Source organism: Bombina bombina, chromosome 7, assembly GCF_027579735.1.
Source record: "Bombina bombina isolate aBomBom1 chromosome 7, aBomBom1.pri, whole genome shotgun sequence".
Taxonomy (NCBI): domain Eukaryota; kingdom Metazoa; phylum Chordata; class Amphibia; order Anura; family Bombinatoridae; genus Bombina; species Bombina bombina.
Window position 1 is genome coordinate 132,534,463 of NC_069505.1, and position 16,959 is coordinate 132,551,421.

The following is a 16,959-nucleotide window of genomic DNA, read 5'->3' on the forward strand; positions in this document are numbered from 1 at the left end:
CTACGTTATACTTATGTACCCCTAATCTGCTGCCCCTAACACCGCCGACCCCTGTATTATATCTATTAACCCCTAACTTGCCCCCCACAACGTCGCCGCAAGCTACTTAAAATAATTAACCCCTAATCTTCCGACCGCAAATCGCCGCCACCTACGTTATCCCTATGTACCCCTAATCTGCTACCCCTAACATCGCCGACCCCTATGTTATATTTATTAACCCCTAATCTGCCCCCCACAACGTCGCCGACACCTACCTACACTTATTAACCCCTAATCTGCCGAGCGGACCTGAGCGCTACTATAATAAAGTTATTAACCCCTAATCCGCCTCACTAACCCTATCATAAATAGTATTAACCCCTAATCTGCCCTCCCTAACATCGCCGACACCTACCTTCAATTATTAACCCCTAATCTGCCGACCGGAGCTCACCGCTATTCTAATAAATGTATTAACCCCTAAAGCTAAGTCTAACCCTAACACTAACACCCCCCTAAGTTAAATATAATTTTTATCTAACGAAATAAATTAACTCTTATTAAATAAATGATTCCTATTTAAAGCTAAATACTTACCTGTAAAATACATCCTAATATAGCTACAATATAAATTATAATTATATTATAGCTATTTTAGGATTAATATTTATTTTACAGGCAACTTTGTAATTATTTTAACCAGGTACAATAGCTATTAAATAGTTAAGAACTATTTAATAGTTACCTAGTTAAAATAATAACAAATTTACCTGTAAAATAAATCCTAACCTAAGTTATAATTAAACCTAACACTACCCTATCAATAAAATAATTAAATAAACTACCTACAATTACCTACAATTAACCTAACACTACACTATCAATAAATTAATTAAACACAATTGCTACAAATAACTAAAATTAAATAAACTATCTAAAGTACAAAAAATAAAAAAGAACTAAGTTACAGAAAATAATAAAATATTTACAAACATAAGAAAAATATTACAACAATTTTAAACTAATTACACCTACTCTAAGCCCCCTAATAAAATAACAAAGCCCCCCAAAATAAAAAATTCCCTACCCTATTCTAAAATACAAATATTACAAGCTCTTTTACCTTACCAGCCCTGAACAGGGCCCTTTGCGGGGCATGCCCCAAGAATTTCAGCTCTTTTGCCTGTAAAAAAAAACATACAATACCCCCCCCCCAACATTACAACCCACCACCCACATACCCCTAATCTAACCCAAACCCCCCTTAAATAAACCTAACACTACCCCCCTGATGATCTTCCTACCTTGTCTTCACCATGCCAGGTTCACCGATCCGTCCTGGCTCCAAGATCTTCATCCAACCCAAGCGGGGGCTAGACATCCACTGAAGAAGTCCAGAAGAGGGTCCAAAGTCTTCCTCCTATCCGGCAAGAAGAGGACATCCGGACCGGCAAACATCTTCTCCAAGCGGCATCTTCTATCTTCTTCCATCCGATGACGACCGGCTCCATCTTGAAGACCTCCAGCGCGGATCCATCCTCTTCTTCCGACGACTAGACGACGAATGACGGTTCCTTTAAGGGACGTCATCCAAGATGGCGTCCCTCGAATTCCGATTGGCTGATAGGATTCTATCAGCCAATCGGAATTAAGGTAGGAATTTTCTGATTGGCTGATGGAATCAGCCAATCAGAATATAGTTCAATCCGATTGGCTGATCCAATCAGCCAATCAGATTGAGCTCGCATTCTATTGGCTGTTCCGATCAGCCAATAGAATGCGAGCTCAATCTGATTGGCTGATTGGATCAGCCAATCGGATTGAACTATATTCTGATTGGCTGATTCCATCAGCCAATCAGAAAATTCCTACCTTAATTCCGATTGGCTGATAGAATCCTATCAGCCAATCGGAATTCGAGGGACGCCATCTTGGATGACGTCCCTTAAAGGAACCGTCATTCGTCGTCTAGTCGTCGGAAGAAGAGGATGGATCCGCGCTGGAGGTCTTCAAGATGGAGCCGGTCGTCATCGGATGGAAGAAGATAGAAGATGCCGCTTGGAGAAGATGTTTGCCGGTCCGGATGTCCTCTTCTTGCCGGATAGGAGGAAGACTTTGGACCCTCTTCTGGACTTCTTCAGTGGATGTCTAGCCCCCGCTTGGGTTGGATGAAGATCTTGGAGCCAGGACGGATCGGTGAACCTGGCATGGTGAAGACAAGGTAGGAAGATCATCAGGGGGGTAGTGTTAGGTTTATTTAAGGGGGGTTTGGGTTAGATTAGGGGTATGTGGGTGGTGGGTTGTAATGTTGGGGGGGGGGGGTATTGTATGTTTTTTTTTACAGGCAAAAGAGCTGAAATTCTTGGGGCATGCCCCGCAAAGGGCCCTGTTCAGGGCTGGTAAGGTAAAAGAGCTTGTAATATTTGTATTTTAGAATAGGGTAGGGAATTTTTTATTTTGGGGGGCTTTGTTATTTTATTAGGGGGCTTAGAGTAGGTGTAATTAGTTTAAAATTGTTGTAATATTTTTCTTATGTTTGTAAATATTTTATTATTTTCTGTAACTTAGTTCTTTTTTATTTTTTGTACTTTAGATAGTTTATTTAATTTTAGTTATTTGTAGCAATTGTGTTTAATTAATTTATTGATAGTGTAGTGTTAGGTTAATTGTAGGTAATTGTAGGTAGTTTATTTAATTATTTTATTGATAGGGTAGTGTTAGGTTTAATTATATCTTAGGTTAGGATTTATTTTACAGGTAAATTTGTTATTATTTTAACTAGGTAACTATTAAATAGTTCTTAACTATTTAATAGCTATTGTACCTGGTTAAAATAATTACAAAGTTGCCTGTAAAATAAATATTAATCCTAAAATAGCTATAATATAATTATAATTTATATTGTAGCTATATTAGGATTTATTTTACAGGTAAGTATTTAGCTTTAAATAGGAATCATTTATTTAATAAGAGTTAATTTATTTCGTTAGATAAAAATTATATTTAACTTAGGGGGGTGTTAGTGTTAGGGTTAGACTTAGCTTTAGGGGTTAATACATTTATTAGAATAGCGGTGAGCTCCGGTCGTCAGATTAGGGGTTAATAATTGAAGGTAGGTGTCGGCGATGTTAGGGAGGGCAGATTAGGGGTTAATACTATTTATGATAGGGTTAGTGAGGCGGATTAGGGGTTAATAACTTTATTATAGTAGCGCTCAGGTCCGCTCGGCAGATTAGGGGTTAATAAGTGTAGGCAGGTGTCGGCGACGTTGTGGGGGGCAGATTAGGGGTTAATAAATATAACATAGGGTTCGGCGATGTTAGGGCAGCAGATTAGGGGTACATAGGGATAACGTAGGTGGCGGCGGTTTACGGAGCGGCAGATTAGGGGTTAAAAGTGTAATGCAGGGGTCAGCGATAGCGGGGGCGGCAGATTAGGAGTTAATAAGTGTAAGGTTAGGGGTGTTTAGACTCGGGGTACATGTTAGGTGCAGACTTAGGAGGTGTTTCCCCATAGGAAACAATGGGGCTGCGTTAGGAGCTGAACGCTGCTTTTTTGCAGGTGTTAGGTTTTTTTTCAGCTCAAACAGCCCCATTGTTTCCTATGGGAGAATCGTGCACGAGCACGTTTTTGATGCCGGCCGCGTCCGTAAGCAACTCTGGTATCGAGAGTTGCATTTGCGGTAAAAATGCTCTACGCTCCTTTTTTGGAGCCTAACGCAGCATTTGTTTGAACTCTCGATACCAGAGTTAAATTTATGGTGCGGCCAGAAAAAAACCCGCGGAGCGTTAACAGCCCTTTTACCGCCGAACTCTAAATCTAGGCCCAAGTTTTAAGCCATAAAGCTCTTCTAGCTAAAATAGCTAGAGACATATACCTGACATCAACCCTAATGATATCAAAGATAGCATCACAAATAAAATTATTAGCATGTTGAAGAAGATTAAAAATGCTATGAGAATTATGATCTGTTACTTGTTGCGCTAAAGCTTCTAACCAAAAAGTTGAAGCTGCAGCAACATCCGCTAAAGATATAGCAGGTCTAAGAAGATTACCTGAACATAAGTAAGCTTTTCTTAGAAAGGATTCAATCTTCCTATCTAAAGGATCCTTAAAGGAAGTACTATCTGCCGTAGGAATAGTAGTACGTTTAGCAAGAGTAGAGACAGCCCCATCAACTTTAGGGATTTTGTCCCAAAATTCTAATCTGTCAGATGCCACAGGATATAATTGCTTAAACCGTTTAGAAGGAGTAAATGAATTACCCAAATTATTCCATTCCCTGGAGATTACTTCAGAAATAGCATCAGGGACAGGAAAAACTTCTGGAATAACTACAGGAGATTTAAAAACCTTATTTAAACGTTTAGATTTAGTATCAAGAGGACCAGAATCCTCTATTTCTAATGCAATTAAGACTTCTTTAAGTAAAGAACGAATAAAATCCATTTTGAATAAATATGAAGATTTATCAGCATCAACCTCTGAGACAGAATCCTCTGAACCAGAGGAACCATTATCAGAATCAGAATGATGATGTTCATTTAAAAATTCATCTGAAAAATGAGAAGTTTTAAAAGACCTTTTACGTTTACTAGAAGGAGGAATAACAGACATAGCCTTCTTAATGGATTTAGAAACAAAATCTCTTATGTTAACAGGAACACTCTGAGTATTAGATGTTGATGGAACAGCAACAGGTAATGTAACATTACTAAAGGAAATATTAGCTGCATTAACAAGTTTGTCATGACATTCATTACAAACAACAGCTGGAGGAATAGATACCACAAGTTTACAGCAGATACACTTAACTTTGGTAGATCCAGCACCAGGAAGCGTTTTTCCAGAAGTATCTTCTGACTCAGTGTCAATCTGGGACATCTTGCAATATGTAATAGAAAAAACAACATATAAAGCAAAATTGATCAAATTCCTTAAATGACAGTTTCAGGAATGGGAAAAAATGCCAGTGAACAAGCTTCTAGCAACCAGAAGCAATAAATAATGAGACTTAAATAATGTGGATTCAATAGTGACGCCCACATTATTTGGCTCCTAAATGTTTTTGGCGCCAAGAATGACGCCGTATCCGGAACGCCGACACTTTTGGCGCAAAAACGACAAAAAATGACGCAACTTCCGGCGACACGTATGACGCCGGAAACAGAAAAAAAAAAATTTGCGCCAAATAAGTCCGCACCAAAAATGACGCAATAAAATGAAGCATTTTCAGCCCCCGTGAGCCTAACAGCCCACAGGGAAAAAAAAGTCAAATTTTAAGGTAAGAAAAAAATGATTGATTTATTCATATGCATTATCCCAAATATGAAACGGAGTGTCTGAAATAAGGAACGTTGAACATCCTGAGTCAAGGCAAATAAATGTTTGAATACATATATTTAGAACTTTATATAAAAGTGCCCAACCATAGCTTAGAGTGTCACAGAAAATAAGACTTACTTACCCCAGGACACTCATCTACATGTAGTAGAACCAGTACTGAAACGAGAATCAGTAGAGGTAATGGTATATATAAGAGTATATCGTCGATCTGAAAAGGGAGGTAAGAGATGAATCTCTACGACCGATAACAGAGAACCTATGAAATAGACCCCGTAGAAGGAGATCATTGAATTCAAATAGGCAATACTCTCCTCACATCTCTCTGACATTCACTGCACGCTGAGAGGAAAACCGGGCTCCAACCTGCTGCGGAGCGCATATCAACGTAGAATCTAGCACAAACTTACTTCACCACCTTCATAGGAGGCAAAGTTTGTAAAACTGATTTGTGGGTGTGGTGAGGGGTGTATTTATAGGCATTTTGAGGTTTGGGAAACTTTGCCCCTCCTGGTAGGAATGTATATCCCATACGTCACTAGCTCATGGACTCTTGCTAATTACATGAAAGAAAGGTGGCTATATTGGTCACTGATTTGTTTTTGTTTTGTTTTTGAATGTCAGAAATGTATATTTGTGAATGTTGAGATGTTATATTGGTTTCACTGGTAAAAATAAATTATTGAAATGGGTATATATTTGTTTTTTGTTAAGTTGCCTAATAATTATGCACAGTAATAGTCACCTGCACACACAGATATCCCCCTAAAATAGCTATAACTAAAAACAAACTAAAAACTACTTCCAAAACTATTCAGCTTTGATATTAATGAGTTTTTTGGGTTCATTGAGATCATGGTTGTTGTTCAATAATAAAATTAATCCTCAAAAATACAACTTGCCTAATAATTCTGCACTCCCTGTATATATATATTACACTAAATTTTCTAACTTAGCCTTATACTACAATAAACAATGTTCAACAAGTCAACAAGTATTGCTACAGCTTCAGCTTAGCTTTTTATTGCTAATGATTACCTTCCCCAGTTGAATATTAACCGATTATGCAATGCACGGGCACACACATGCTCTTGTATAAAAAACAGGGATATTGAGGCAACAATTTACTACCATGCACATAAAAGCAGAACCAACCATTAAACAAACTGTTATTGCATGAAATGGTTAAGTGAAAAGCAATTTAAATGAAACTGAAGCCAGCAAGAATTCGAATTTACATAATTATCATCTCTGAATGAGGGGGAAGAAAAAACTACCCAGAGCAAACCTCTAAAGCAAGCGACTTATTCAGCACAGGAAGATCAGTTATAGATTTCGCAATTCCTTTTTATAGACACAACAAATAACAAGTGTGTGCAACATCCCTTTAGCTGCAAACACTCAGGATACAGTTTGGATTTCAAGGCTCATTAAACACATTGAGACTGTACTATAAGCTGCTTAATTCTATGTACTAACGAGATTTTGCAATAGAATTTCAATATTTATTATATCCCACTTTCCTGTAATATTGGGCTTTCCAATTCCTGTTAAAGGGACATGAAACACAAAATTTTCTTCCATGACTCATATATAGAGCATTCAACTTTAAACAACTTTCTAATTTACTTCTATTATGAATTTTTAATCGGTCTCGTGGTATCTTTTGTTGAAAAGCAGGGACGTATGCTTAGGAGCCGTTCCATTTCTGGAGCACTATATGGCAGCAGGTTTGCAAGAATGTTATCCAGTTACAAGAGCACTAGATGGTAGCACTATTTCCTGCCATGTAGTGCTCCAGATGTCTACCTAGGTATCTCTTCATAACAGAATATCATGGGAACGAATAATAGAAGTAAATTGGAAACTTTTTTTTAAAATGGTGCGCTCTGTCTGAATCAAACGAAAAGGTTTGTTTTGAATACATCATTCTATCCAGCATTTAATGTAATATTTTAAAGTGCCCGGTTATCTAAAAATACTCTTAAAACAGGGGCACTTTCATTCATTAAACTTTACATTAAAGCTTCTTTTTCATTAAACTTTACATTCACCTTAAGCTCAAATGTGCTTGCTTAACCCCTTAACGACCAAGGACATGCCAGGCATGTCCTACAAAAAACGGTCGTTAACCACCAAGGGTTTCAAGCGCTGGAAGGGATCACTTTCAGGGTATGGCAGTGATGCCTCGATATTGAGGCATCCTGCAATACACTCTGGTAAGCAACCGATGCAGAGAGGGCTACAGTGCGATGGTGCCGATCGTTGGTGGTGTGGGAAAGATAGGATGGAGGCGAGTGGGTATATAAAGCCTTTAGTTTTAGTACTGGCAGACTTTTACTTAAGATGGGGGTGACAACTGTGGGGTGGGGAAGAGAGCTGTTTAAGAGGGGTCAGGGAGGGATCAGGGGGTGGGATATGTCAGGTGGAGGCTGATCTCTACACTAAAGCTAAAATTAACCCTACAAGCTAATTAATTAAACCCTTCACTGGACAGCCAGACCGATGGCTCATTGTGCTAATGCACTGTTTACAGAGATCTGTGGCAACCCAAGGGTTGCAGGTTCTATCCCGGCAAGGTCCACTTAGCCTTTCATCCTTCCGAGGTCGATAAAATGAGTACCATTAAGTTGGGTAATAATAATACCTGTTATCAGTGCCACGAGTCGATTAAGTTCGAGGTTGTGCGCTATACAAGTATCCAATTATAATTCACTGCTGGGAAGAATACAAGTGTGGTGCGCAGCGGCATTTAGCAACCTTCTAATTACCAAAAAGCAAATGCCAAAGTCATATATGTCTGCTATTTCTAAACAAAGGGGATCCCAGAGAAGCATTTACAACCATTTGTGCCATAATCGCACAAGCTGTTTGTAAATAATTTCAGTGAGAAACCTAAAATTTGTGAAAAAGTTAAAAAAAAAAATTTCATTTGAACGCATTTGGCCTAGATCAATACTTTGGGTTGTCTACTAAAAAACATAATTTATGCTTACCTGATAAATTTATTTCTCTTGTAGTGTATCCAGTCCACGGATCATCCATTACTTGTGGGATATATTTCCTTCCCAACAGGAAGTTGCAAGAGGATCACCCACAGCAGAGCTGCTATATAGCTCCTCCCCTCACATGTCATATCCAGTCATTCGACCGAAACAAGACAAGAAAGGAGAAACCATAGGGTGCAGTGGTGACTGTAGTTTAATTAAAAAATTTAGACCTGCCTTAAAAAGACAGGGCGGGCCGTGGACTGGATACACTACAAGAGAAATAAATTTATCAGGTAAGCATAAATTATGTTTTCTCTTGTTAAGTGTATCCAGTCCACGGATCATCCATTACTTGTGGGATACCAATACCAAAGCTTAAGTACACGGATGATGGGAGGGACAAGGCAGGAACCACTGCCTGTAGAACCTTTCTCCCAAAAACAGCCTCCGAAGAAGCAAAAGTGTCAAATTTGTAAAATCTTGAAAAAGTGTGAAGCGAAGACCAAGTCGCAGCCTTGCAAATCTGTTCAACAGAGGCCTCATTCTTAAAGGCCCAGGTGGAAGGCACAGCTCTAGTAGAATGTAATCCTTTCAGGGGGCTGCTGTCCAGCAGTCTCATAGGCTAAGCGTATTATGCTTCGAAGCCAAAAGGAGAGAGAGGTAGCTGAAGCTTTTTGACCTCTCCTCTGTCCAGAATAAAACAGGGCAGATGTTTGACGAAAATCTTTAGTTGCCTGCAAGTAGAACGTCAAGGCACGGACTACGTCCAGATTATGCAAAAGACGTTCCTTCTTTGAAGAAGGATTAGGGCACAATGATGGGACAACAATCTCTTGATTGATATTCCTATTAGAAACCACCTTAGGTAAAAACCCAGGTTTAGTACGCAGAACTACCTTGTCTGAATGGAAAATCAGATAAGGAGAATCACAATGTAAGGCAGATAACTCAGAGACTCTTCGAGCTGAGGAAATAGCCATCAAAAACAGAACTTTCCAAGATAAAAGTTTAATATCAATGGAATGAAGGAGTTCAAACGGAACTCCTTGAAGAACCAAGTTTAAGCTCCACGGAGGAGCAACAGTTTTAAACACAGGCTTAATCCTAGCCAAACCCTGACAAAAAGCCTGGACGTCTGGAACTTCTGCCAGACGCTTGTGCAAAAGAATAGACAGAGCAGAGATCTGTCCCTTTAACGAACTAGCAGATAAGCCTTTTTCCAAACCCTCTTGGAGAAAAGACAATATCCTAGGAATCCTAACCTTACTCCATGAGTAACTCTTGGATTCGCACCAATACAGGTATTTACGCCATACCTTATGGTAGATTTTCCTGGTAACAGGCTTTCGTGCCTGTATTAAGGTATCAATAACTGACTCGGAGAAGCCACGCTTTTATAGGATCAAGCGTTCAATCTCCATGCAGTCAGTCTCAGAGAAATTAGATTTGGATGATTGAAAGGACCTTGTATTAGAAGGTCTTGTCTCAGAGGTAGAGTCCATGGTGGACAGGACGACATGTCCACTAGGTCTGCATACCAGGTCCTGCGTGGCCACGCAGGCGCTATCAGAATCACTGATGCTCTCTCCTGTTTGACCTTGGCAATCAGTCGAGGCAGCAGAGGAAACGGTGGAAACACATAAGCCATGTTGAAGAACCAAGGAGCTGCTAGAGCATCTATCAGCGTCGCTCCCGGGTCCCTGGACCTGGATCCGTAACGAGGAAGTTTGGCGTTCTGGCGAGACGCCATGAGATCCAGTTCTGGTTTGCCCCAACGATGGACCAGTTGAGCAAACACCTCCGGATGGAGTTCCCACTCCCCCGGATGAAAAGTCTATCGACTTAGAAAATCCGCCTCCCAGTTCTCCACGCATGGGATGTGGATCGCTGACAAGTGGCAAGAGTGAGACTCTGCCCAGCGAATTATCTTGGAGACTTCTAACATCGCTAGGGAGCTCCTGGTTCCCCCTTGATGGTTGATGTAAGCCACAGTCGTGATGTTGTCCGACTGAAATCTGATTAACCTCAGTGTTGCTAACTGAGGCCAAGCTAGAAGAGCATTGAATATTGCTCTTAACTCCAGAATATTTATTGGGAGGAGTTTCTCCTCCTGAGTCCACGATCCCTGAGCCTTCAGGGAGTTCCAGACTGCGCCCCAACCTAGAAGGCTGGCATCTGTTGTTACAATTGTCCAATCTGGCCTGCGAAAGGTCATACCCTTGGACAGATGGACCCGAGATAGCCACCAGAGAAGAGAATCTCTGGTCTCTTGATCCAGATTTAGTAGGGGGGACAAATCTGAGTAATCCCCATTCCACTGACCTAGCATGCACAATTGCAGCGGTCTGAGATGCAGGCGCGCAAATGGCACTATGTCCATTGCCGCTACCATTAAGCCGATTACTTCCATGCACTGAGCCACTGACGGGCGTGGAAAGGAATGAAGGACACGGCAAGCATTTAAAAGTTTTGATAACCTGGCCTCCGTCAGGTAAATTTTCATTTCTACAGAATCTATCAGAGTCCCTAGGAAGGAGACTCTTGTGAGTGGTGATAGAGAACTCTTTTCCACGTTCACCTTCCACCCATGCGACCTCAGAAATGCCAGAACTATCTCTGTATGAGACTTGGCAATTTGAAAGCTTGACGCCTGTATCAGGATGTCTATATACGGAGCCACCGCTATGCCTCGCGGTCTTAGAACCGCCAGAAGTGAGCCCAGAACCTTTATAAAGATTCTTGGGGCCGTAGCCAACCCGAAGGGGAGAGCTACAAATTGGTAATGCCTGTCTAGAAAGGCAAATCTTAGGAACCGATGATGATCTTTGTGAATCGGTATGTGAAGGTAGGCATCCTTTAAGTCCACTGTGGTCATGTACTGACCCTCTTGGATCATGGGCAGGATGGTCCGAATAGTTTCCATTTTGAATGATGGAACTCTTAGGAATTTGTTTAAGATCTTTAAGTCCAAAATTGGTCTGAAGGTACCCTCTTTCTTGGGAACCACGAACAGATTTGAATAAAATCCCTGTCCTTGTTCCGTCCGCGGAACTGGGTGGATCACCCCCATTACTAGGAGGTCTTGTACACAGCGTAGGAATGCCTCTTTCTTTATCTGGTTTTCTGATAACCATGAAAGATGAAATCTCCCTTGAGGAGGAGAAGCCTTGAAGTCCAGAAGATATCCCTGAGATATGATCTCCAACGCCCAGGGATCCTGGACATCTCTTGCCAATGCCTGGGCGAAGAGAGAAAGTCTGCCCCCCACTAGATCCGTTTCCGGATAGGGGGCCGTTCCTTCATGCTGTCTTGGGGGCAGTAGCAGGTTTTCTGGCCTGCTTGCCCTTGTTCCAGGACTGGTTAGGTTTCCAGGACTGTCTAAAACGAGCAACAGTTCCTTCCTGTTTTGGAGCGGAGGAAGTTGATGCTGCTCCTGCCTTGAAATTTCGAAAGGCACGAAAATTAGACTGTCCTTTGATTTGGCCCTGTCCTGAGGAAGGGAATGCCCCTTACCTCCAGTAATGTCAGCAATAATTTCCTTCAAGCCGGGCCCGAATAAGGTCTGCCCCTTGAAAGGAATATTAAGTAATTTAGATTTAGAAGTCACGTCAGCTGACCAGGATTTAAGCCATAGCGCCCTCCGCGCCTGGATGGCGAATCCGGAGTTCTTAGCCGTTAGTTTAGTCAAATGTACAATGGCATCAGAAACAAATGAGTTAGCTAGCTTAAGTGATTTAAGCTTGTCCATAATTTCATCCAATGGAGCTGTGTGAATGGCCTCTTCCAGAGACTCAAACCAGAATGCCGCAGCAGCAGTGACAGGCGCAATGCATGCAAGGGGTTGCAAGATAAAACCTTGTTGAACAAACATTTTCTTAAGGTAACCTAATTTTTTATCCATTGGATCCGAAAAAGCACAACTATCCTCAACCGGGATAGTGGTTCGCTTTGCTAAAGTAGAAACTGCTCCCTCCACCTTAGGGACCGTCTGCCATAAGTCCCGTGTAGTGGCGTCTATTGGAAACATTTTTCTAAATATAGGAGGTGGGGAAAAGGGCACACCGGGTCTATCCCACTCCTTGCTAATAATTTCTGTAAGCCTTTTAGGTATAGGGAAAACATCAGTACACACCGGAACCGCATAGTATCTATCCAGCCTACACAATTTCTCTGGAATTGCAACTGTGTTACAGTCGTTCAGAGCAGCTAAAACCTCCCCAAGCAATACACGGAGGTTTTCAAGCTTAAATTTAAAATTAGAGATCTCTGAATCAGGTTTCCCCGGATCAGATCCGTCACCCACAGAATGAAGCTCTTCGTCCTCATGTTCTGCAAACTGTGACGCAGTATCAGACATGGCTCTTACAGCACCAGCGCGTTCTGCATCTCTCCTAATCTCAGAGCTATCGCGCTTGCCTCTCAATTCTGGCAATCTAGATAATACTTCTGACAGGGTATTATTCATGATTGTAGCCATGTCCTGTAAAGTAATTGCTATGGGCGTCTCTGATGTACTTGGCGCCATAATAGCATGCACCCCCTGAGCGGGAGGCGAAGGTACTGACACGTGAGGAGAGTTAGTCGGCATAACTTCCCCCTCGTCGTCTGGTGATAATTCTTTTATAGATAAAGATTGACCTTTATTATTTAAAGTGAAATCAATACATTTAGTACACATATTTCTATGGGGCTCCACACTGGCTTTCAAACATAATGAACAAGTAGATTCATCTATGTCAGACATGTTTAAACAGACTAGCAATAAGACTGGTAAGCTTGAAAAACACTTCACAATAAGTTTACAAGCAATATAAAAAACGCTACTGCGCCTTTAAGAAGCACAAAACCTGTCTCAAGTTGAAATAACAATGAACCAAAGCAGTTATACCAACCAAATTTTCACAGAAAATGTATTAAGTTAGCAGAGCATTGCACCCACTTGCAAATGGATGATTAACCCCTTAATACCCAAAACGGATAAACAATAGAGAAAAAACGTTTTTTAAAACAGTCAAACACACTGTCACAGCTCTGCTGTGACTGATTACCTCCCTCAATATGACTTTTGAAGCCTTTTGAGCCCTCTAGAGAAGTCCTGGATCATTCAGGAAGAAGCAGGAAGTCGGAGTCTGAATTTTTACTGCGCAAAAAAGCGCTAAAATAGGCCCCACCCACTCATTATTACAACAGTGGGAAGCCTCAGTTAACTGTTTCTATGCAGAAATTAAGCCAGCCATGTGGAAAAATTATGCCCCAATAAGTTTTATCACCAAATGTACGTTAAAAAAACGATTAAACATGCCAGCAAACGTTTTAAAACACATTTTTTAAAGAGTATATATCTCTATTAATAAGCCTGATACCAGTCGCTTTCACTGCATTTAAGGCTTTACTTACATTACTTCGGTATCAGCAGCATTTTCTTAGTCAATTCCATTCCTTAGAAAAATATTTTACTGCACATACCTTAGTTGCAGGAAAACCCGCACGCCATTCCCTTTCTGAAGTTACCTCACTCCTCAGAATGTGTGAGAACAGCAAGTGAATCTTAGTTACTTCTGCTAAGATCATAGAAAACGCAGGCAGATTCTTCTTCCAAATACTGCCTGAGAAAAAACAGCACACTCCAGTGCCATTTAAAAATAACAAACTTTTGATTGAAGAAATAAACTAAGTATAAAACACCACAGTCCTCTCACGACCTCCATCTATGTTGAGGGTTGCAAGAGAATGACTGGATATGACATGTGAGGGGAGGAGCTATATAGCAGCTCTGCTGTGGGTGATCCTCTTGCAACTTCCTGTTGGGAAGGGAATATATCCCACAAGTAATGGATGATCCGTGGACTGGATACACTTAACAAGAGAAAAAAAAAAAAAAATTATATATATATATATATATATATATATATATATATATATATATATATATATTTATTAACTATTGCTAATTTTGAAGAAAAAAAATGGTTTGGAAATAAAGTGCTACTTCTACTTATTGCCCTATAACTTGAAAAAAAAGCAAAGCTCATGTAAACATTGGGTATTTCTAAACAAAATTTAGAAACTATTAAGCATGGGTGCTTTTTTGGTGGTTGTAGATTTTGGGGGTCAAAGTTAGAAAAAGTGTGTTTTTTAAAAAAAAATTCATCATATTTTATAATACATTATATGAAAATAATGGGTACAGTAAATGAGTAAGAGGAAAATAACAGCTAAACACAAACACCGCAGAAATATAAAAATAGCCCTGGTCCTTAATGGTAAGAAAATTGAAAAATGGTCTGGTCATTAAGGGGTTAAACATCGCAATAATGCACTACCCTATATAATGCTAACTTTACCCTATATAATAATTATTATAATAATCTTATAACATTGGACACGTAGGGCCAGATTCTCTAACACTCTGCTCTGGCAGGGTTATCTAAAGTCTCGTCAGTACTGTAAGGTCCCTTAAAGAATTTTAAATGACAGATATGAGAGAGCTGTTCATCTCACAGGGCTCTGGATGTCAAGGAGAGACACTTATACTGCAACAGAACACAAGTAATTTTTTTTTTGCACTTCAGCCAAAATAAATCCGCAAGTGTGGTTCCTGCATATTTTATTAATGTCTCCTTGGTGGCTCAGTATGTAACCAATCTGGAAGAATGTATGATAACACTATATATAAATTGTCTAAGTATTGCAATGACGGAAGCCAGTCTATATCACTCCATATACAGATACTGTAAAAAAAAATATAAAAGAAAAATACAGAAGCGCTACATTTTAAAATGCCACAAGTCCCAAACAGAACTTTTTTTTATTAAAATCATGAATAGAACACATTTAAAAAGGCACAACAAATTAAATTGGTACATAAATCCAAGTTCATGGACTCCTCAAGTGATAAAACAAAAACTTTTTATTCAGTCATGTTTAAAAACAATATTACACATGGAGAGGATAAGATGTAAATTAAATTTGCAATCTACAACATAAGACTTGTATAGAAATACCATATAATCAAACAAATTCCATCAACTTGTCAACAACTACTATAAAAGCAGCAACATGGAATGCTATGGGACTGAATGTGCCAGGCAAGTGGTCCATCTCGCTAGATACATTTATTATTAATAGGGGGGCATTATATTTCAGCAGGAAACACATTTCATACTATCACTTGAGATTGAATTCACTAACCAGGTACTGCAGCCATGACTAAATCTTTTACTTCTAGATGAAACGGCCGATTATAAGAGTCGAGAAACGCGTTACATAACATAAGTGGGACCTTTTTTTTTTTTTACTGAAGCAGTTTGGTTAAGCCTTATCTATACAGCCATTTGGAAGCCTAAGCTACCAGAAGCAGATTGGGAATTTATCCCTGCAAACTTGCCAGTGTTTTTATAGATTGGACACTTACCAGAGTGTTCCAGATTCCGGGAGAGGGTGAGCTGATACGCCCCAATCTATCAGCCTGCATCTATTAGCACATTAGGGTGCTTTGGGAACATGTGAGTACCCATCTTTTTGAATACCATACATTTGATAAGAGATACACACGAGGCGCCCCTCTATTTGTTTGATAATCTCTATATACTAGCTTTGATAGATAGGTTTAGGATTCACAATTACCTGAATTAAGCCCTTCCTTTAGTTCCTTGACTGACAGCTAAGGAGATCTGCAGAAAAAGTGAGAAAACCAAAATCGTGACTGCAACATCTAGTAATGTCTTTATTTCATACTCACAGTAATTTCATATTTTTATTTTTAATCAAGAAACTGTAACTTACAAAGAGGATTTCTATCGGGTTTGTGTCTTCCTGATTGGGATTTAAAAAAAAGTTTACCATTTGAAATTTTTTGCACAGACTTTTACAGAACAGAACTTTGAAAAAACATAATTTATGCTTACCTGATAAATTCCTTTCTTCTGTTGTGTGATCAGTCCACGGGTCATCATTACTTCTGGGATATAACTCCTCCCCAACAGGAAATGCAAGAGGATTCACCCAGCAGAGCTGCATATAGCTCCTCCCCTCTACGTCAGTCCCAGTCATTCGACCAAGAATCAACGAGAAAGGAGTAACCAAGGGTGAAGTGGTGACTGGAGTATAATTTAAAAAATATTTACCTGCCTTAAAAACAGGGCGGGCCGTGGACTGATCACACAACAGAAGAAAGGAATTTATCAGGTAAGCATAAATTATGTTTTCTTCTGTTATGTGTGATCAGTCCACGGGTCATCATTACTTCTGGGATACCAATACCAAAGCAAAAGTACACGGATGACGGGAGGGATAGGCAGGCTCATTATACAGAAGGAACCACTGCCTGAAGAACCTTTCTCCCAAAAATAGCCTCCGAAGAAGCAAAAGTGTCAAATTTGTAAAATTTGGAAAAAGTATGAAGCGAAGACCAAGTTGCAGCCTTGCAAATCTGTTCAACAGAGGCCTCATTCTTAAAGGCCCAAGTGGAAGCCACAGCTCTAGTGGAGTGGGCTGTAATTCTTTCAGGAGGCTGCTGTCCAGCAGTCTCATAGGCTAAACGTATTATGCTACGAAGCCAAAAAGAGAGAGAGGTAGCAGAAGCTTTTTGACCTCTCCTCTGTCCAGAATAAACGACAAACAGGGAAGAAGTTTGGCGAAAATC

The 16,959-nt window shown here is 40.0% G+C and overlaps 1 protein-coding gene across 2 annotated transcripts in view; it reads right to left on the minus strand.

Moving 5' to 3' along the window:
• The window catches only part of ARHGAP1 (Rho GTPase activating protein 1), a 169,522-nt gene that overhangs the window by 125,589 nt on the left and 26,974 nt on the right, over window positions 1–16,959 (minus strand). The window contains exon 2 of one of the 2 annotated variants that reach the window (XM_053720307.1): window positions 15,942–15,988. The exons of the other annotated variant lie outside the window; for it this stretch is intronic. The gene's annotated coding sequence lies outside the window, so the exon portion shown is untranslated. The remainder of the gene's footprint in view (window positions 1–15,941; window positions 15,989–16,959) is intronic. 2 annotated transcript variants of the gene reach the window in all.